Here is a 21,186-nt window from a genome sequence, read left to right as displayed (position 1 = left end):
TTTTCAGTAACTGCTATAAATTATTCAGTAGCTGCTATGACTTACTTAAAAAGTACTATGAAATATTCAGTAACTGCTATAAAATATTGTGTAAGAACTATAAAATATTTAGTAACTAAAATTAATTACTCAGTAACTACTATAAATTATTTATTATTTACTATTATTTATTATTATTTATAAATTAATTATTATTTACTACTATAGATGATTCAGAACCACTTATATGAAACTCATTTTTAGGTAAGGTCGTTATGGGAGTGACTAATGGAAGTGTGAACCCACATACTGGTTGTTTTAGAGTGTAGTAGTATTGGAGGATGACGTGTTGTTAAATAACTTGGTGTGATAAGTTGTTTTGGAAGCACTTAAGTATTATCCATGTTTAAACATTATTTATTTATTGCAAAAATCTGATTTTCTGCAGTTATCAGGGCACATTGTACATGTAAATGTACTCAGTGTAAATAATCATGTAATTACATTTAATTAGAAAAGCCGAATGATGATATTAGCTCTGCTGGGTTGATGCATGACTGTGGTTCTGTTTATCACAGCCAACACATGCTGGTTGTGTAGATCATATGTTTTCCTGCTCAGGTCACATTAGAGGACAGATGAAGTGTGTGTGTGTGTGTGTTTGTGTGTGTGTGTGTGTGTGTGTGTTGGTCGAGGGTGAAGCTCTGCCCCTTTCCCCCTCACATGTGCCCCTCACTGGGTTGTTAATGAACTTGGCCCCCCTCCCCCCGTCGCCTCTGCGGGTCACCACGTCTCTGGGTCCCACCTGGAGGAGAGCGGTGTGTGTGACCCTCCTCCTTCATGCCAAGCGTATTACCAGCCCCATCTGTGCCCTGTGCTCCGTGCCAGGGGCAGCCGGCTCTGCCAGCACAAGGTCATGAGTTGGCTCGTGTTTTGACCCAGTGTCACCGTATCAGAAGTGCTGGAAATGGGACGAAGCCTGAGGGCCAAGTGGAGATACCACCAACATCACTGGCAATGAGAAATAGGGCAGCATTATGGGTGAGGTTTTCCAGCCTTGTCCAGCTTTTGTAATTGAGTTTAACACCTTAAACTTTCAGTGATTCTTCAATATCTGCTATAAATTATTCAGGAACTACTATAAAATATTCACTAACAACTATACATTATTCAGTAACCACTGTAAAATATTCAGTAACAACTATAAGTTATTCAGTAACTACTATCAAGTATTCAGCAACTATTATGAATTATTCAATTAGTACTATAAATTATTCAGTAATTGATATAAATTATTCAGTAACACTATAAATTATTCAGAAGTTACTATAAAATATTCACTGACTACTATGAATTATTCAATAGGTGCTATAAATTATTCAGTAACTATTATGAATTATTCAATAAATACTATAAATTATCCAGTAACTGCTATGAGTTATTCAGTGACAACTCTAAATTATTCAACAACTACATTATTATTATTATTATTAGTAGTAGTAGTAGTAGTAGTAGTAGTAATAGTAGTAGTAGTAGTAGTAGTATTCAGTAGCTACTATAAATTATTCAGTAAATACTATAAAATATTTAGCATTACTATAAATAATTCAATGAGTTATGAGTTATTCAGTAAGTACTGTGAAGTACTGTGAATTATTCATTAACAACTGTAAAATATTCAATAATTACTATAAAATATTTGGTATTTACCATGAATTGCCTAGCAACTACTATAAATGATTCAGTAACTATGAATTATTCCGTAACTATTATGAATTACTCAGTAACTGAGTAACATTTTTTTCTATAATGAATCATTTCACAGCCACGCTGAATGACTTTGTTTACATCTCAAAAATTTTATTTTTGAAAAGGAAATTTTGAAAATTCAGTGAAATTCCCTTTTAATGAGCTCCAGAGCAGTTTGGGCTTATGGCATCAGTTGCCTTAGACATGTAGCCCATCATTAGACCAAAATCCCAGAACTAGACGAAGCTAAGCTTAAAGTTAGCTGGCTAAGCAAGAGACCCGGCAGTGTGAGACAGACTGCTGATCAGAGCTGTGTTTGTTTCTGAACTCTCATATTTCCCTGCATGCACTTCTCTCTGACTCTGACCTCTGATTGATATTCAGTTTCTGTCAGTCAGAGCCCACTGAGGTGTGACGGACAGCGACTCTCTCTCTCTTACTCTCTCTCTCTCTCTCTCTCTCTCTCTCTCTCTCTCTCTCTCTCTCTCTCTCTCTTTGCCCCTTCTGTTTTTATCGCTTCTCTCCTCTCTCCTTCTCTCTCTTACTGCTTCCTCTCTCTGTATCTCTCTCCCCTTCTCTCTCTCTCTCTGCCCCCTCTATTTCTATCTCTTCTCTTCCCTCTCCTCCTCTTTTTCTCCTGCTTTCTCTCTGTCTGTCTCTTTGACCTCTCTCTTTGTATCTCTCTTCTCTCCCCTCCTTTCTTCTCTTATCACTTTCCCCTCTATTTCTCTCTGTATCTCTCTCTTTCTCTCTATCTTTCTCCCTCTCTCTCGCTTGACCTCTCTTTCTTTCTTTCTTTCTTTCTTACTTTCTGTATCTTTTTGTATTTCTCTCCCCTCTCTTTGTATCTCTCTCTCTTCACCCCCCTCTTCTTTCTCTCTTCTTTTCCCTTTCCTCCCCTCTCCTCCTCTCTCTTTCTCCTGCTTCCTCTCTCTGTCTCTGTCTCTCTCTGTCTCTCTCTCTCTCTCTCTCTCTCTCTCCCTCTCTCTGCACCCTCTATCTCTTCTCCCCCTCCCTTTTTCTCTGTTTCTCCCACTCTCATTCCGCTCCTTCTTCTTTCATTGACCCAATCACTGTCAGTGCTGGTCATCAGTGACATGTTTACTTAAACTGTCTCCTCTTTTCTCGGCTGTGCTGTTTCCCTTCTCTCTTAATTAGCCTTTTGTCTGAGCGGAACGCCTCTCTCTATTACGCTCTCACGCCGCACACTTTTCCGAGTGCCTCTTGTAAACCTGATCTAATAGGTCACTGAGGGAGCCCCGATGACCGCCTGATGAAATCTGTGTGTGTGAAGAGTGTGTAAATGTCTGCTTGACTCTTTAACTCTTGTTAATGCACAATCTAGTTATATCACTGCCCAGAGAGAGCAGAGAGAGATGTTCCACCCATAGCTGCTCTGAAATGTGCGGTTTAAGAGATGCAGCCTCACCAGAATTTACTATAATGATCAGAGTGATGTTAAGATTCTAACACTGTTTCTCCTTGTGAGCTTTATAAGTTGTACTCAGATGATGTCTTATTCTACCTGCACTGACGATGCTGAGTATCACCGCCTGCCGTCACACTTACTCAGGTCGTTGTCACTTGAAGGTCCAACGTTCTTCATCAGACACAACCAGACCAAAACAGCTGGTTGTTTGGAGTGTTTATTCTGCTTCATTCACACTGATCAATTTAGCTTCTCAGTTCTTTTTCTGAACCGTTTGGTGGTGTTGGTTGGAGAGTTTTGGTGTTCTTTTGAGACAGTTGGTGTTTGGTGGCGAGTGTTGCTGTTTTGGTGGGAATGGTGGTGTTTGTTGGAGAGTGACATTGTTTGCTGTGGAAAGTCGGTAAATGTTGGTGTTGGAAAATGTTCTTGTTGGTGTTTGTGTTGGTGTGGTGAAGTATAATGTTCATTAGGAAATTATAGTGTTTGTTGTGGAAAGTTGGTGTTTGTGGTGAATGTTTTTAGGGGAATTATGATGTTCAAAGGGGAATGATGGTGTTTGTTGGGAAAGTTGGTGTTTGTGGTGAATGGTTTAGGGGAATTATGATGTTCAAATGGGAATGATGGTGTTTGTTGGGGAAAGTTGGTGTTTGGTAGTAAATGTTGGTATTTGATGGTGAATGTTTTTTAGAGAAATTATAATGTTGGAAGGGAAATGATGGTGTTTGTTACGGAAAGTTGATGTTTGGTAGTAAATGTTGGTGTTTGATGATGAATGTTGTTGTTTTGAGGGGAAATGATAGTGTTTGTTTTGAAATGCTGCTGTCTGTTCAGGAATGTTAGTGTTAGAGGAAGTTGGTGTTTTGTGGAGAATGTTGGTGTTTTGGGGTAAGTGTTGGTGTTTATTCAGGAATATTAGTGTTTATTGGAGAAAGTTGGTGTTTGGTGGGGGTTGTCAGTGTTTTGCGAGAAATGTTGGTGTTTGTTGAGGAAAGTTGGTGTTTGTTGAGGAATTATGATGTTTAAAGAGAAATGATGGTGTTTGTTGGGGAAATTTGATGTTTGGTAGTAAATGTTGATGTTGGATGGTGAATGTTGTTTTTTAAGGGAAATTATTATGTTCAAAGGGAAATTCTGGTGTTTGTTGGGGAAAGTTGGTATTTGGTGGAGAATGTTGGTGTTTGGTGGAAATGTTTTGCAGGGAAATGATAGTGTTTGTTAGGTTCTTTGAAATGTTGGTGTTTGTTCAGGAATGTTAGTGTTGGAGGAAGCTGGTGTTTAGTGGGGGATGTTGGTGTTCTAGTGAAAATGCTGGTGTTTATTCAGCGATGTTAGTGTTTATTGGAAAAAGTTGGTGTTTGGTGGGAAATGTCAGTGTTTTGCAAAAAACTGTGTTTAGGAAAGTCAATGTTTTTTCAAAAATCTTAGTGTTTATGGGGAAAAGCTGGTTCTTGTTGGAGAATACTGGTATTTTTTGTGAATATTGGTGTTTGGTGGAGCAAGATGATATTTTCTGGAGAAAGTTTATTTTTTGTGGGGAGTGTTGGTGTTGGCGGAGAATGTGGGTTTTTGTTGGTCAATGATGGGTCACTTTGAACTGGGCTCAAGACATTGACACCCACCATTGACAATGCCTGTACAGCTTTGAAGGTGTTTTTAAACTTCGGTTTGGTCTAGGCATGGCTTAAGTTGCTATACTTTGCCTGTCAGATGCATTCCAGTGCTGACTCCCCCTCATTACCCCTCCTTTTCCAATTAAACTAGACCAAGTGGACGTAGCATGGCTGAATCTCTAATCAATACCCCCACCACCCCACCCACACTGCTGATCGTCTGTACTGCAGAGAATGGGGGTGGAAGTGCCTGGAATTAATCAGACATGTTAGAAGGACTGGAATTGCACTGAATGGAGGTTTGGAATACTGATTAGGGCACCTGAAAGACCCTGGATTAGCCCATTACGCTGCTTTGTGCTTTGCATAATTGAAGCGGCAGCGATACGTTATTCTAACCGGATGGAAAAGGTAGCTGAGATTAATCCCAGTCAGAGATGGTTATGGTTAAATGAGGGAGAGAGAGAGAGAGAGAGTTGGTAAGGATTGCTGAATTGTTTTTTCGTAGCCTTGTTATATACCACGCGTACACACACACACACACACACATATATATATATATATATATATATATATATATATATATATATATATATATATATACTGGGCTTTTTTCCAAGTCATTTTTGGCTGTTTCTTTTCGTCCAGTCACCATGATATTTACACACAATGTCAAGGGCAACATGCCTTTTCAAATTATGATACAAACTCAAAACCGACAAAAATAAAGATGCTAGGTCTTTTTCCGACAGCATATATATATATATATATATATATATATATGGAGGAGGAAATGTCTGATGGAAAACCTTATCTTTAATTTTTCTGGACTTGTTTTCTCCATAGGTATGTATAGATATGCACATATATTTATATATTTATGTGTGTGTGTGTGTGTGTGTGTGTGTGTGTGTGCGCGCACATTTACACATACATATGGAGAAAACAAGTCCGGAAAAATTGCAGATAAAGTTCTCCATCAGCCATTCCCTTCTCCATATTTGGTAGAAACCCAGGAGTATGACAGGCAAAAAAAAGTAGGTCTAAAATCTGCTGAAAAACGACAACGTTCTCTTAATGCTTAACAAACAGGATTTGAATCCATCTCTTTAAAAAATGAGCGCATGATTCAGAAAGGGCAAGCGAGAGCCATTAATTGAATCAGGGTGGTTTTAAAAGGAAGCAGTGAGAAGGCAGAGCTGGTAACGCAATAATGATGAAACAGCAAGACCAGACGTTCAATTCATCTTAAAGTTCTCTTTTGAAATGCTTTCACTGAACTACAGTGGACGGCAGGTTTGAGATGAAAGCCTTTCTGTGGGCTGAGATTAGATTAACGTGATGACCACAGGCATTTCTTTCCTACTCGGGGCATTTTATATGCACTATTGGACCAGTAATATAGACATATACATATACGTAGCGCAGATTTCTATGTGCACCCAGCTTCATTCAGTGTTCAGAGCAAAGCACAGGAAAGGGCCTTGATTTTATGTGTCATTTATAATGCATTTTAATTTATTGCTGTTTAAAATTTTTATTAACCTTAAAAATATATACTGTAAATTATAACTGAACCACCTTCCTAATGAGGCGTATTAAATGCATAGAATTTGAAGCTCAGTCATATATTTGCTCATCTATATTTGAGTAGTTTTCAAACTTTCTGCATGATTTAATGGTTATGATGTAAACAAAGTCTTTCAGAGAGGTTTGATGTCAAATACTCTGGTTTTAAGGAAATGCTGAGTCAGAATTGCTCACAGTGGTGGTCATAGGAACCAGACGTCTAAAGAGTTTAATGCTCTTAAGATTTCAGAGAAAGCTATAATTATATGGAATAGTCATGAACATGTTCTCTGATGCTAGAGACATCTTTTATGATCCTTTTAGCTAAGATGTATTTTTTAAATCTATTAATGGTGAAGAGGGGCATGCAAAGTGTTATAAGGCAAAATAGCCCAATTATTATTATTTTTTATTTATCACTATTTTACCATCATCAATATTACATGTAAAACTCAAAAGACATCAGTAGTTTCACTGCTCATTTTGGATAGCAAATAAAATGGCTATATTTGTGTTTGTGAGCCCTGGTTCCCATCACCACCACTGTAAAGAAAGTCATTACACTTTTCTGAACAGAATATTTCACATCAAACCACACTGGATTACTTAGTTTACATCTCAACCCTTGAATTATGCAGAAATTTGGGTGGAATTCCACTTTAACTTGATGATGGTGTACATGGTGTAATTTGATAGATAGCCTGAGAAACAGTGGGTAACAACCCCCCCCATACCCTGACCCTAGTGACCTCAACCCTCTCTATATCCCCACCCTACTGACCCCCACCCCACATTCTCCCAACACTACACAAATGTATAAGAAATAATAATAATAAATAGTTTCTAAATTTGTATAATTAATAATTATACAATAAATTATTCCTTTTTTTCTTTTAATATAGTCAACAACATTGCTATTATTATTATTTGATATATTGTTACTATACATCAAATACATCAAATGTTACTAGATGTTCATGTTGTTATTGTGAATGTTGTGGCTGTTATAGTGCTTTGGCTATACTGGACCTTACAGTCATGACAATAAAGCTACACTGAACTTATTATTTTCTCTCTCATGGCTCATTGAAAGTCATGGAGAAATACAGTGGAAACTGCAGATTCTGAACCTTCAGTCCAGACCAGAGCAGAAGAGGTCGAGTTTAATGAAAAGTCATTGCGTGTGCAGTCTTGTTGTTCTGAGAGTAAAAAAAATGCCTTTTTGACATTGAAACAAACAGAAAAAACAAGTGTTGACTTGAACCTGTCAGTACAGAATATAAACCAAATGTAGATCGTCAGTGTCCAAATAATAATAAATATATCCAAAATCTTCAAAATCTTTAGAGGAGAAAGCAAAAACTTTAACTTTTAAAGTGAGTTAATGCAAAAAAGATTGTCTTCCAAGTAATTTTGGAGCATTTCTATTGGTCTGTTCAGCATGAATTTTTAACGCAATGTACAACACAGCTGCTGTACCATGACAGAACCAGCCAGACGCTCACGGTAAAAAAACAGGAAATGAGGCTTTACTTGTAAAGGGTTTGACAAGAGTTGTAGGTTGCAGGTCAAATCTAAAAGAGCCAAAAGACAAAGAAGTACAAACATAACAAACGTAACCAGATCCAAAATAGGGCAAAGGCAAAAAGGCAAAGTCAGAAAATCCAGAAACAAGGTCAAACACACAAGAAGGCACAACAACAATCAGGAAACGCTCAGCAGCTCTACTAGGAGAAGCAACACCTCGCAAAGGAACTAACCTAAAGCCTGGGCTCATACACTAAACTAAGACTGGTCACCTGACAGACAGAGCAGGTGCAACAGATCAGTATTCAGGTGACTGTAAATGGTGACTGGTGGATTGTGGAAGTCCTGCAGTCATGTGAACTCCCAAGGAACTCTGGGAAATGGAGTCTGAGCCAGAGGGATGCGTGACAGCTCAAATGACATAGAAAAATAAAAATCGTAAAAAATTGAGATACACAATTTGGACAGTGGCAATGTACTTCAATGCGTAACGTAACTATGTAATTCATCATAAAGTGTTTATGTATAAGTAATGCAAAACTAGAACAATATCTCCTGTAAGCATTAAAGGAATTGACAAATGTCTTATTAGTCTATTGCATTTGGCATCAGTATCTATAAGGCCCCATCAGAAAAGACAGAAATGGCTGCGCTTTATGATCTAATGGCAGAATCATCTACATTTCGCCTTAGGGAGGTAAACAAGCTGTTTTACAGTGTAGCGCATTAATGGACTATATGCATACATTAGATCTCTATATGTCTGCTTTCGCTTTAAAGTTCCTTTGATCTCCACACTGAGAGAAATATCATGTGGCCGGCCGTCTTGTGACTCATGATAATGAGGGTGAGTATCGATCGGCAGAGCTAATCTGTTTTAAACACACTCGGCCCGCTCTTTCTGGAAGGAGTGGCCTTGGCTGGCGGCTGTGATGAAGACAGACTATCTATTAACAGAAGAGAGAGAGAGAGCGTGTGTTAACATTGATCTGATGATGATTTGATCTGATGGTTATTTGATGATTCAGTGATGAGCATTGACCGATCCATGTCCCACCCACGTACGCTTCCTTTCACAGATGTTCAGCTTTACAGAAAGCTGTCAGAAATCCCCTTTAGCCTTATGTGAAGCTGTAGCACAACTCAGTTTTTACTGTAAAGTAATAATATTTGTAAATTATTTATGTCGGATCTCTGCAGTGTTTCTATAGAGCGGCTTTATAGGGATGCATTTCCAGTTTTAAATGCTACGATACTGAACTGAAATATGTTGTTGTAATAGAAACTTTGCAGGTTGCACACTGATCTGCCACAATGCTAAAGTACAGCGCTTAAATAAATAAATGAATGAATGAATGAATGAATGAATAAATGAATATAATTGGTAACACTTTATTTGGATAGTCCACTTTAGATGCTTTGTAGTTAATTTACTTTCAGGTTACATTTAACTAAATATCTACTAAACTGGCCATAATTTTATTTTAACTCTAAACCTGCTCTGATCCTAACCTGAACCTTAACCTCAACCCAAAACCTAAACCCAACCCTCACCCTGGTCCTAGCCCTAACCCTGGTCTAAATCCTAACCCTAACTCCACCACTGTTTAGAATCAACTGGATTCCAACAGATAGTTTGTTAACAAATTGAACATATGTAGATAATCTATAAGAGACTACAGTGGACCATCCGAATAAAGTGAGAACCGTATTAGACAATACAGTTGTATGTAAGTTTGGGCGCCCCTGATCAAATAGCGTGTGGATTTTTATGATGTGAATAAGTTAACACGTCCTCTACAGAGAACATACTTTTGCACATTTACTGTTTATTTACAAATTTAATGTATTGGGGGAAAAAATAAAACATAAAGTTCTTCCAAAAGGGAAGAGCAGAGCAATCAGGGTGTGCATCAACGGATTATTCTGTCAGTTATGTGGGTATATTGTCATCTCTCACCATGTTATGGTGAGTCACGACACGCTCTGATATAAATTATCAAAAAAAATATCACACATATACTGCTTAAACTTAAAACACTTGCCCGCTTCTCTGAAGTACAAAGAGTTTTAGATATAGTATGTAACTGTTTATTACCTGTAAACAAAACTGAGTCTGGGCTGTAAAGTAAAGCTGTGGGTCTTACTGTGATTTTACTGGGTCTTTACCACTTATTTTCTTTACTGATGGCTGTCATTTTACACCATATATCTCACCCAGTACTTGGACGAGTTTTCAGTTTGCTTTCCTGCTTAAGTGTGTGTCATTACATTGAATTTAGTGTACATTTGTACTTTACCATCTTGTGTATAATAATAATAATAATAATGAGATATTTTATGTCATCATCAGCTTGATATCTAGAACCTGTTAGACTTTTCAGAGTGGGATTGAGATTATTATTATTATATCAAATTATATCTGAAATAGTTATACAGCACTTTGGAGTTTGTACCTCAGATTTACTCAGGTAATATCTAGAACTTGTCAGTTTTTCCATCGCAATTTGCTTAAACTGTCTTGGAACTCACCATCATGTTATTCAAAATAATCTATTTTGGGTTTTTTCTTTACACTTATTTGGTCAATATCTAGAATGTAGAAAAAAAGCCACGCCTAATGTCACATGGTCATATGTGTCCCTGAACATCTCTGTAGGTGATTTAAGAGATCGGATGATCACTGATTTACTGATGACTGCTCGGATGATGTAAGAGCAGAGTTTGTAACGAAGACAGACAATTTCAGTATCTGGTTTTGTGTGTCTGTGTGAATGTATGTTTGTTTTCGGCGCTTTGTGGGGACCCAGTGTCCCCAGGATGGTAAAACAATTAAATACTGCCATTTTGGGGATATTTGGTTGCTCCTTTGTCCCCAAAACCCCCAAAAGTAAAACCGATCTTTTGCTTGCTGAGGTTAAGGGTCGTGTTGGGTCGGGTCATTCAGAAAGACATAAAAAAACAATCCACATAGACAAGGTTACACACTAGTATATATGTGTGTGTGTGTGTGTGTGTGGTGGTGGGGGGGGTGTTGAACACCACAGCTGAGCATCGACTTCTATCGATTTAATCTCCCGTCCCACAGTGGCTGCCAAATCGCTTGTGACAATACTTATTTCAGGACAGAGCTGTTCTCTCGGTTTGAGGCTGCGCATCTCTGATATGGACATAAATAAGCAGTGAAGGGGGCCAAGCACTTTCTGAATGAATAGTCGTTCCCTCTAATGTAATATACAATACTCTACATCAGCTTCCAGTGAGGAAGATTATAGTTCAGTTCAGTTCAGTTCAACAACAATTAATATAACAGCAATTATTATTATTACTATTATTTATTTAGTTAGTTAGTTGGTTAATTAGTTAGCTAGTTAGTTATAATAGTAAACAAATAAACAACTAAATAAATAATCTAACATTGGAGAACAAGAAAAAAGTGGAGAAAATAACAAGAAGTAATAAATAAAGTAACAAATTAATATACAATGGCATTTACAATGAAGGCAAAAAAGTTTCTATACATCCTTTATTCATGCTGTGTGTTTTGGTCCTTCTCTCTCTCTGTCTCTCTCTCTCTCTCTCTCTCTCTGTCTCTCTCTCTCTCTCTCTCTCTCCCTCTCTCTCTCTCTCTCTCTCTCTCTCTCTCTGTCTCTCTCCCTCTCTCTCTCTCTCTCTCTCTGTCTCTCTCTCTCAAACACATTTTTTTCTTTCATCCTCACTTCAGCAAACACCAGTCTAGCTCACAGTAATCTGTCCTCTGAGCTGAACTCAGATCCTGTTTATTTAACTCCTCTGTTTTTCTCAGCTGTAATTAATGATGAATCTTCTGTTTTTCTCTCACTGCGTAATTGTCTTGAAAATTGAGACTACACAGAGTGATTTATGTTCATCACACGAGCGAATAACAACTCATCAGCTCAACGTGAGCATGCTTACTGAACACACACACACACACACACAAACACACACACACACACACAAACACACACAAACACACACACACACACACACACGATCCTTGTTAGACTTTCACTGAGATAAATAAACAGTCTGAAAGCTTTGCCTTTTTTACTGATTCCGTCACAAAGAATCTGAGAGTCCCTTTATGTATTTTATATAATATGTGAATTTTATGGTTATCTAGATAGTCAACATTGTTATCTCACTTGTACTATCACTGTCATAAGAAAACGTCTAAAAAGTGAATTTAAAGGAGAGGGAAAATGTTCCTAACATCTGTAAAAGTTTTGCTTTTTAAAATTCCTTTTTGAGAGTCATGAAATGTTCACACAAGTACAAGTACAGCAGGCATTATCAAAAAAGAAAATGAATGTGATTAAAGAAGCACTATGTACGTGTGCACTGTGTGCACTACTGCAAGTCACTCTGTAAAGCCTGAAAAGGTTATTTAAAAGTCAGAGCTGTTGGGTCGGGAGTTTTTTGGGTCACATCATACGTCTTTACATATTAACCTCACACCACAGACTCAAAAAAAGGCCTGACTCGATGTTTTACATCTCAAATGCAAAATAAACATTATACTGATGAAGGTGTGACGAATATAGTAGATCATTCACTCACATCCTCAGAAGAAACGTCCTTCACCAAGTTTTACTGAGCTGAATGAAACCTCTTTCAATCATCAGATTCATCCACTCAGGGAAGGGGTCCATACAGAGCCCTGCTGGTGTCATCACGTATAAATAAAAAAACTGCGTGGCCACGCCGTATTAACGCATGGGAATGAGATCCTAATGCGTGGCCATGACTTAGTAAGGCATGGGAACAAGATCATGCTTTAATTAAGCTGTGGTCAAGGCTTGTTATTCTCACGCCTTACTAATTCGTAGCAGGTCTCCGTAGGTCCGAAACACAACCCATGTTACAAAATGCTCTTCCACACATTGCATGCAATTACATATTTCCACCAGAGAGGTCTCCAAATCCCCAGAACTTAGAGGTTTGAGGCAAGTGTTTGATTTAGGTGTGCAGTTAGCACGATGCTAATAATGCTAATAAACTTCCATTAGACTTGTACCTGCAGTGCAAAACTAAAGACTCCAGACTTGACTTTAAGGACAGTCTAGTGGTGAGAATTGGTAGATGTGCCTTATCGAGTGTTTTACCAACACAGTCACGGTCAACAGCAGGATAACTCCCTTAACCTTTGACCTGCCTTAACCTGTGTGTTTATTTTTCTGTATGTATCTGTGCGTGTTTTCCCTCTGTTTGCCTGTGAGCCTGTCGCTTTCATCGTGTCTTGTTTGTCTGTGTTTTCTGGATGCCATCCAATCCAATTTGAGACGCTGTGGGCAGAAAAAAAAAGCGTTTTCTTCTATTCTTTTCTTTTTTTTTTCGCTTTCTAGAAGGAGGTCTTTTGTGGTATTGTTGATATCCAATCCTACACCTCTTACTTATCCTGGATTACACTTGCTTGCTAGGGGAAGATTTAGTATAGAGACAGAAAAAAGGAGATTTTTTTTTCTCACCCTTTCTCATCTCTTCAGATCCTTCAACATGTGCTCGAAAGCCACAACAGCGTGAAAGCCGCCTCAAACAGCCCACTCAGTAATAAGAGTCTGATTAGCATTTCTCCTTGAATCTTCTGTGAATATCACAGCAATGAGGCTTCTCAGGAGCAGGCGCCATGGCTGTAACTCTTGATAGGTACTAAAGCGTTATTGTTTCATTAATCATGCCTAACCAAACCCCACTAAAGCTCAGAATGAGCGCATGCAGTCCAGAGCCATGCTTTGGTTAAAATGATAGTCGGTCAGAAATCACATTTGCATAATTTCCTCCTGACCCTGAATGGAGTTGATCAATCAAGACATTTTTGGTGTCTGAAGTTTCCTTCTTAGTTCTGCACTGAGGCTTCAAGGCTAATGTAGCTAATGAGCCACCGATTAGCATTGTTCAAAGTAATCTATAAAAATGCAGATAGTGCAGATGGAGTCAAGTCTTGAGTCTCAGAGGTGCAAGTCTGAGTCTCGTATCTCTGAGGTGCAAGTCTGAATCGAATCTCATGCCTCTGAGGAGTGAGTCAGAGTCTTGTGTCGCTGAGGAGTGAGTCAGAGTCTTGAGTCTCTGGGATGAGTGTCCAGGTTGAGCCTCGAGTCTCAGAGATGTGAGTCCGAGTCAAGCCTTCAGACTCCAACGTGTACGTCCGAGTGTCGTATCTCTGAGGTGTGAGTCTGAATTGAATCTCAAGCCTCAGAAGAGTGAGTCAGAGTCTTGAGTCTCTGGGGTGGGAGTCCAAGTTGAGCCTCGAGTCTCAGAGGTGTGAGTCCAAATCAGGTCTTGAGTCTTCAAGGTGCAAGTCCGAGTCTCTTATCTCTGAGGTGCGAGTCTGAATCAAATCTCAAGCCTCTGAGGAATGAGTCAGAGTCTTGAGTCTCTGAGGAGTGAGTCAGAGTCTTAAGTCTCTGGGGAGAGAGTCCAAGTCGAGCCTCAAGTCTCACAGGTGTAAGTCTAAGTCAAGTCTCCAGACTCCAAGGTGCATGTCTGAGTCTCCTATCTCTGAGGTGTGAGTCTAAATCGAATCTCAAGCCTCGGAGAAGTGCATCAGAGTCTTTGAGGAGTGAGTCAGAGTCTTGAGTCTGTGGGATGAGAGTCCGAATCCAGCCACGAGTCTCAGAGGTGTGAGTCAGAGTCAAGACTCCAAGGTGCAAGCCTGAGTCTTGTATCTCTGAGGTGCGAGTCTGCATTGAATCTCAAGCCTCTGAGGAGTGAGTCAGAGTCTTGAGTCTCTGAGGAGTGAGTCAGAGTCCCGGATGAGAGTCCAAATCCAGTGGTACGAATCTGAGTCTCAAGTCTCTGGGTTGTGAGTTCGAGTTGAATCTAGAATCACTGGAGTGCAAGTCTGAGAAGTCTCGAGTCTCTGAGGTCTGAGTCTGAGTCTCAGGTCTCTGTGAATCCAAGTCCAGCCCAGAGTCCCTGAGATGTGAATCTGGCTGAAATTTCATGAGTCTTAGGTCTCGAGTCTGAGTTGAGTCACGAGTCAGGACAACGTGCGACTTGGGTGCTCATAGGTGTGACCAGTGGGGATCACGACAGCATGTTTAAGATGATTTGTAACTAAAGAAGCAAACTTCTAGCACCAAACATGCCTTGGCTGATCAACTATCTTTGGAATGAGAGAAAGCGTTGTACATTTTATTTTTGGTTAATTTCATTGCCCTTGGAAACCACCCTGAGGTGGTGGAAATTCCAGCGTCTATGGAGCTGTTTTGCATGTAACTCCTTCAGCTTGTGTAAAAATACAACCAAAAAAAAAGTTCATGAATAAAAATAACATTAAACTTATTTACACCGACCTTTGATCAAGCCGAAGTTCCACTGAAGCTGATTCTGAAACAGAAAAACAGAATCTCATCAAGCGAGTGATCTTGCAAAATCCAAGAGTTTTTAAAAAACAACTTGTTTGTGCTGTGCACATTGGAGCAGGGCTGGGATAATTCAATAGCATGTCTGCAGTAAAAAAGTCCAACAAAGATCAAATGCGGCTGTGTTAGCTCGAGTCGGAGCATCGCAAGATCAGTACCTCATTAAAATCATAGCAGCTAAAGCTACTGTGAGGCCATGTTTCTCAGATTGCTCGGCAGTTTGTTGTAAGGCACCATACCTGAGGCCATCTACCAGGACAGTTGTTTAGTCAAGGCTTATTCAGATCACCTTTAAAGTAATACTTTGATGACAAATCAAGTGCGATTTAGTCGCACAGCTTTAGAGACATTATTAGAAGATGAGGTTGTTCACTGGTTGAATGGGATAGCTCGCAATGTTCGGCATGGCAGCTGTTTTCTGCTCTTCAGTACAAACAGACAGTTGTCTTGTGGGTAAAGGCATAACCTGGAAGAAGCCCTCTTGTTGTGGAGATATGTGCCAGTAAATGAGAAAACACTTATTTTGGTGTGTTATTTGAACAAAACAGAACTTTTTATGTGATTTTTGTCAGATTTTACCATTGATTTCAAATACACTTTTGATACGTTAGCCTAGATATTTATTTTGGATTTCTAGGTCTCTCCCTGTTCAGGAAGATGCTAGCCTGGTCTTGTATGACTTGAAATAACAGCCTTGGTTGGAGGGGGCAGGTGTGGGACGTTAGTTTCTTGGCGCCAATGCAAAACTAAATAAGCAAACCTCAGATAAAAAAAGGGTTTGGCCGATTGACTACTTGCTAGAGGAGAAAGGAGAAAGTTGTGTATTGACTACAACTGGTGTAAGTTGAAAAGTGTTTAAATAAATGTTTTTACCAACCTTTATATATGCCTGCTGTCAGACCAAAGTTTCGTATCTCCATTTTTGTCGTTTTCTTTAGTTTCTGACATAAATTGAAAATACCTACTGTCCTTTATACTGTGTTTTAATTTCAAGATGAATGGACCAAAAGAAACGGCCCAGATTTACTTGGAAAAATGTCTGGTTAAAGTGACCATTTTGGAGGTACAAGGTTTTGGTCCAACAGCACTGATATGTTATTCGACTGTAAACAAGGCTTGAAAATTGTTGCCTTGAAACTCATGCTAGCTTAGGATCAAAACACACTCATAACTGCCCTTTGATATCTGTCAGTGTGCTCGAGCTTTGGCCGATATTGCTATTGACGACCTGCAGTTTTATCCCTATCAGCAAAAGTATCACCATTAATGAACAAATAATTACTAAATTTTTTCAGTCACAGCATCTTAGGATAAAAATAAGAAACATTGAAAACTGTATTCTAGGTTGCCGCACCCCAGTGCTACAATATCTATATTATTTAAGACTGTGAGTGTCTGCTTTTTAAGTTTAGGAAGTGTGGCGGCTGAGAACTGGTAATCATGGCATTCAGTAAAGTACATCTTAACTAAAACTGTTGGAAAATAAAGTATAAGTGTAAAATTACAGCATTCAATATTATCGGTTATCAGAATTTTTAGCCATTTAAAAGCCACAAAATCAGTCAGGCGCTGGTATCACTGAAGCAGCCTGTGGGCTGTCAGGGCGAACTCGGATTTTAATAGCTTGTGGAATTACTTGTAGATTCGTATGAGGAGGTGAAAGCACTTCTATAAGACGTGTTTAGATTAAAGCAAACTGTTTCCCCAAAGAGCCATGAAAGCAGATTATCTGCCAGTAACAGTCACACAATCCAGGCATCTAAAATTTCTGTGGACCAACGAAAAATACTCATATACACATGGTGCACATCACAGCTAATCCCAGCACAGAGAGAGAGAGAGAGAGAGAGAGAGATGTCTTGTTCTAGGCCTGTTTATAGGTGCAGATAGGTGGCCATTTTTCTTTATTCTCCTGCTTGACCTGAAATTGTGTTGGGGGAAATTTGCCATCAGGTTAGGGAAATAAATGTCAAAACATGGTCTGAAAATGAGAAAAAAGCAGCTCTATGATAATGCTAATGTCTCCGAGTTGCTCTACTAAGATTTCTAATAGTATGTTAGTGTTAAGCTAACACAGGTGTATATGCCCATTCTAGACTAAACATGCATATTTAAAGCTTGAAAAAGACATTCAGTGTGTTAGATGTTGTAAGTTTGTGACAGACAATGACAAAATCACCGCTGTCCAAAAAAGAACATGCGTCTCCGAAATGGTAACTTTAAAGAATATGGCAAAAACATACTTTATCTTCAACGTAAGTTAATGTCATTTTTATTAGAAGCAATTTTGAAGCATTTCTGTTGGTCCAGTCATCATAAAAAATTTCACACAATGTAAAAAACAAAGGCTCAAATCATGCTTAAAACTAAAAATCGCTATATATTTAACCTTGTATCCGGTTTACAGTGAGTCCCTCCATAATGAGTCTGGGTATAGAGCTGATGCTGTTTTCCATTTCTAACAACTGACTGAAATCTGGTTAGACTACAGCTCATGTTCACAGTCAGTGACGTATCTAGAACTTCCAGAATGCCTATAGTGACATTTATTTCTCACCAAATTAACCCCACGCTTTGTAAATCGAACCATTCTTGGTTGAATCCGCAATTTGTTCCTAATTATGCAGGTGGTGAATCTAATGTGTAACACCTTCAGTTCAGCTCAATTCAAGACCAAGTTCAGTCCTAATCAATGGGAGAGCTCTCTCGGATGTAACCACCTGGGTACCATGTGAAGAAAAAATCCTGACTGAGCAGTTTTCTGCTTCAAAAGTTAAACCCTTTGGTTTGCGACCAAAACATAATCATGAAATAAGAGAATTACAGGACTTACATATATTTTTATAGAATTAAATACAACATACATGATAATTCTGTTCAATTAAAATAAAGAAAAATTCCAGACTTTGTTTTTTTTTAGTTTCCGGAAATCATAAGTCCTTCTCTGAAGGCCCAGACGGCCCTGAGGTTCCCCATTGCTAAAAAGTCTTTAGAGTTGGATTGACAGCAGTGATAAGTTTCTTCTCCGTTTTGCTCAACTTCAATATGACTGACTGAAGCCCCGCCCAAGACCATCTCCTATTGGCTAATACATGCGTGTATCAGAGTCCATTCCAGCAAAATATTAGCTCCGGCAAATTATTTAAACCATTTTATATGTCATTTTGGTGCACTGCCATGTATTGGTATCTGCTGTCCATCACATCTCATTGGAATCAATAGCGATCATCATTTTTCAAAACAATGTTTACGGTATTTGAGCAAGAATGAGTATTTTAAACCAAACTACATACACACACATCTGCTACAAAAGACAACGTAAACATTGTCTTACGTTCAAATACCTGCTGTTTTATTTTCCATCAAATGAGAATTTGCCTCATTGTTCATAGGCCCAGATCTGCTCACCTCAAGAAAAGTCCATAATTTGTTCTTCAGAGCTCCTGAAATTGTTCTTATTGTGAGTTGTGTTCTCTCAGATGCCGATTCAAGGGCTTGTACATTCAGACAGCTGTCCCTTCCTCTACACCAATCACATTACAATTTAAATTTCATCTGGCCTGCAGCTCAAGGGCACTTGAAAGCTGCAGCAGAGGAAGCGAAGGAGTGGCCGTTTTCTCACAAAAGAAGAATGCTCCGGCAAAAAAAGGCCTCCACGCTGCAGATCACACTTAAATCAATTACATGCATTGTTTGTTCCTCCGGAAAATCGATGTGTGGAGAGTTTTCATCACTCGCGCAGAAACACGGCCGTGGCTGAGAATTGCCTGGCAGGGTGAGAGAGAGAGGCTCGGCCTTTATCGCTACAAAACCATCTCGATTAATTATAGCATGACTCCAGCTTTACTTTTCCCCCCTTTTTTTAATTGCTCCATAAAATGTCCCTGAAACGTGTGCCAAAGGAAACATAATGACACTGTGATTTCCCTACTAATGATCTTTATTTCTTCCTCTCGCAAACATTTGTTCCTCATACTGTTATTTATCTTATATTCATTATTTGAAAACTCTGAATGAAAGAGCTCAGAAGCTCAGAACTATTTTAGTGGTAATGAAGATGAGTATCTATTGAAAGATGTAGCTGCTGAAAATTATTATGATGATGATAATGATGATGATGATGATGACCATGCTTATGATGACAACGATGATGGTGATAGCAATTATGAAGATATAGATGATGATAGTGATGATGATGACAATGAAGTTGGTGGCAATATAGATTTTGATGATGTTAATCATTTTAATGATTGTTGATTGTGACATTAATAGTGCTGATGATTGCATTGTTGAGAATGTGGTTTAAGCTGATGATGATATTAATGGTGATGTTGATCACACTGATGATGATGATGATGATGATGGCGGTGGTAGTGATAATGTTTTGGTGATGAGGATGATAATGATTGTTAATGATAATGATGATGATGATGATAGTGATGACACTTGATGTTGATGGTATTGATGATGTTGATTGTGCTAGTGTTTGATGATATCAATGGTAATGTTGATTGATAATGGTATTGATAATGTCGGTGGTGCTGATGATTGTTGATGATGATATCAGTAGTGATTTTGATTACACTGATGATGATGATGAAGGTGGTGATAACGTTTTTGGTGATGAGGATGATAATGATTGTTGACATTGTGGATGATGGTATAGATGATGTTGGTAGTGCTGATGATTGCATTGTTGATGATGATATCAGTAGTGATCTTGATTACACTGACGATGATGATAATGATGGTGGTGATAACGTTTTTGGTGATGAGGATGATAGTGATTGTTAATGATGACATCGTGGATGATGATGGTACTGATGATGGTGGTGATGCTGATGATTGCACTGTTGATGATATCTTGATTACACTGATGATGGTGGTGATAACATTTTTGGTGATGAGGATGATAATGATTGTTGATGATGATGGTATTGATGATGTTGGTAGTGCTGATGATTGTTGATGATGATATCAGTAGTGATCTTGATTACACTGATGATGATGATGATGATGATGATGATGATGGTGGTGGTGATAACATTTTCGGTGATGAGGATGATAATGATTGTTGATGATATTGGTAGTGCTGATGATTGCATTGTTGATGGTGATGATATCAGTAGTGATCTTGATTACACTGATGATGATGATAATGGTATTGATGATGTTGATGGTGCTGATGATTGCATTGTTGATGCTGATATCAGTGGCGATGTTGATTACATTGATAAAGATGGTCGGGGTGGTGATGCTTTCGATGATACTATTTGTTGTTGATGTTGACAGTGTTCGTGATGATGACGTTGAGGATGATGTTGCTTGATCCTGCTATCATACGACATCATGTCTGTTGTACAAGCATGTATTATCTCCAGTATTGAAAGGCAGGATTTCCCTGAGTTAATAATATGATTCAACTCAACATTAACAGTTGTCAAGCATGAGTTGAGGCAGGTGTGTTCAAGCAGGAAAAATCTTCTGCACCTGCAGCTTCACAGCAAGCTTGTATAAAAAGTAAAAAAATGCAAAAATACGACAGGATTGAAGCTTGTTCTTTAGAATACAGTCTTTTCTTTCATCAGATCAGGCTGACAAAACTCTAATCTATAAAGGCTAGATTAGAGCCTTTAGCTTTTTTTAAACTTTGTTCACATAAAATCCAACAGAAATTGAGCTTACTCTCTGGAATCAACAGCTTTTTCATGAGATCCAGTTGGGGGAAGCTTTGCACTTTAGGGCCAATAGCGTTCATACAGTTTATAAATGTATAATTATTCACTGTACAGTTATTGAATTCTTGTAGTAACTTAGAGTTACAAAATGTTATGGTTAGGACTAGCATCAGGTTTAGGACCACTAGCTTCTTATGCCTTAATTTAGTGATTATTAGTTCTCAGGGCCCCTCAGAGGGTCTATATTTTTCCTTCATTCA

The 21,186-nt window shown here is 38.6% G+C and overlaps 1 protein-coding gene across 1 annotated transcript in view; it reads left to right on the top strand.

Annotated features, from left to right (window-relative positions):
• LOC118796652 (receptor tyrosine-protein kinase erbB-4-like) overlaps positions 1–21,186 on the top strand; it is a 600,895-nt gene that overhangs the window by 543,651 nt on the left and 36,058 nt on the right. The gene's annotated exons all lie outside the window — the stretch shown is intronic.

This window comes from Colossoma macropomum, unplaced genomic scaffold (assembly GCF_904425465.1).
Source record: "Colossoma macropomum unplaced genomic scaffold, Colossoma_macropomum, whole genome shotgun sequence".
NCBI classification, from domain to species: Eukaryota; Metazoa; Chordata; class Actinopteri; order Characiformes; family Serrasalmidae; genus Colossoma; species Colossoma macropomum.
This window is presented reverse-complemented; position numbering and strand designations above follow the sequence as displayed.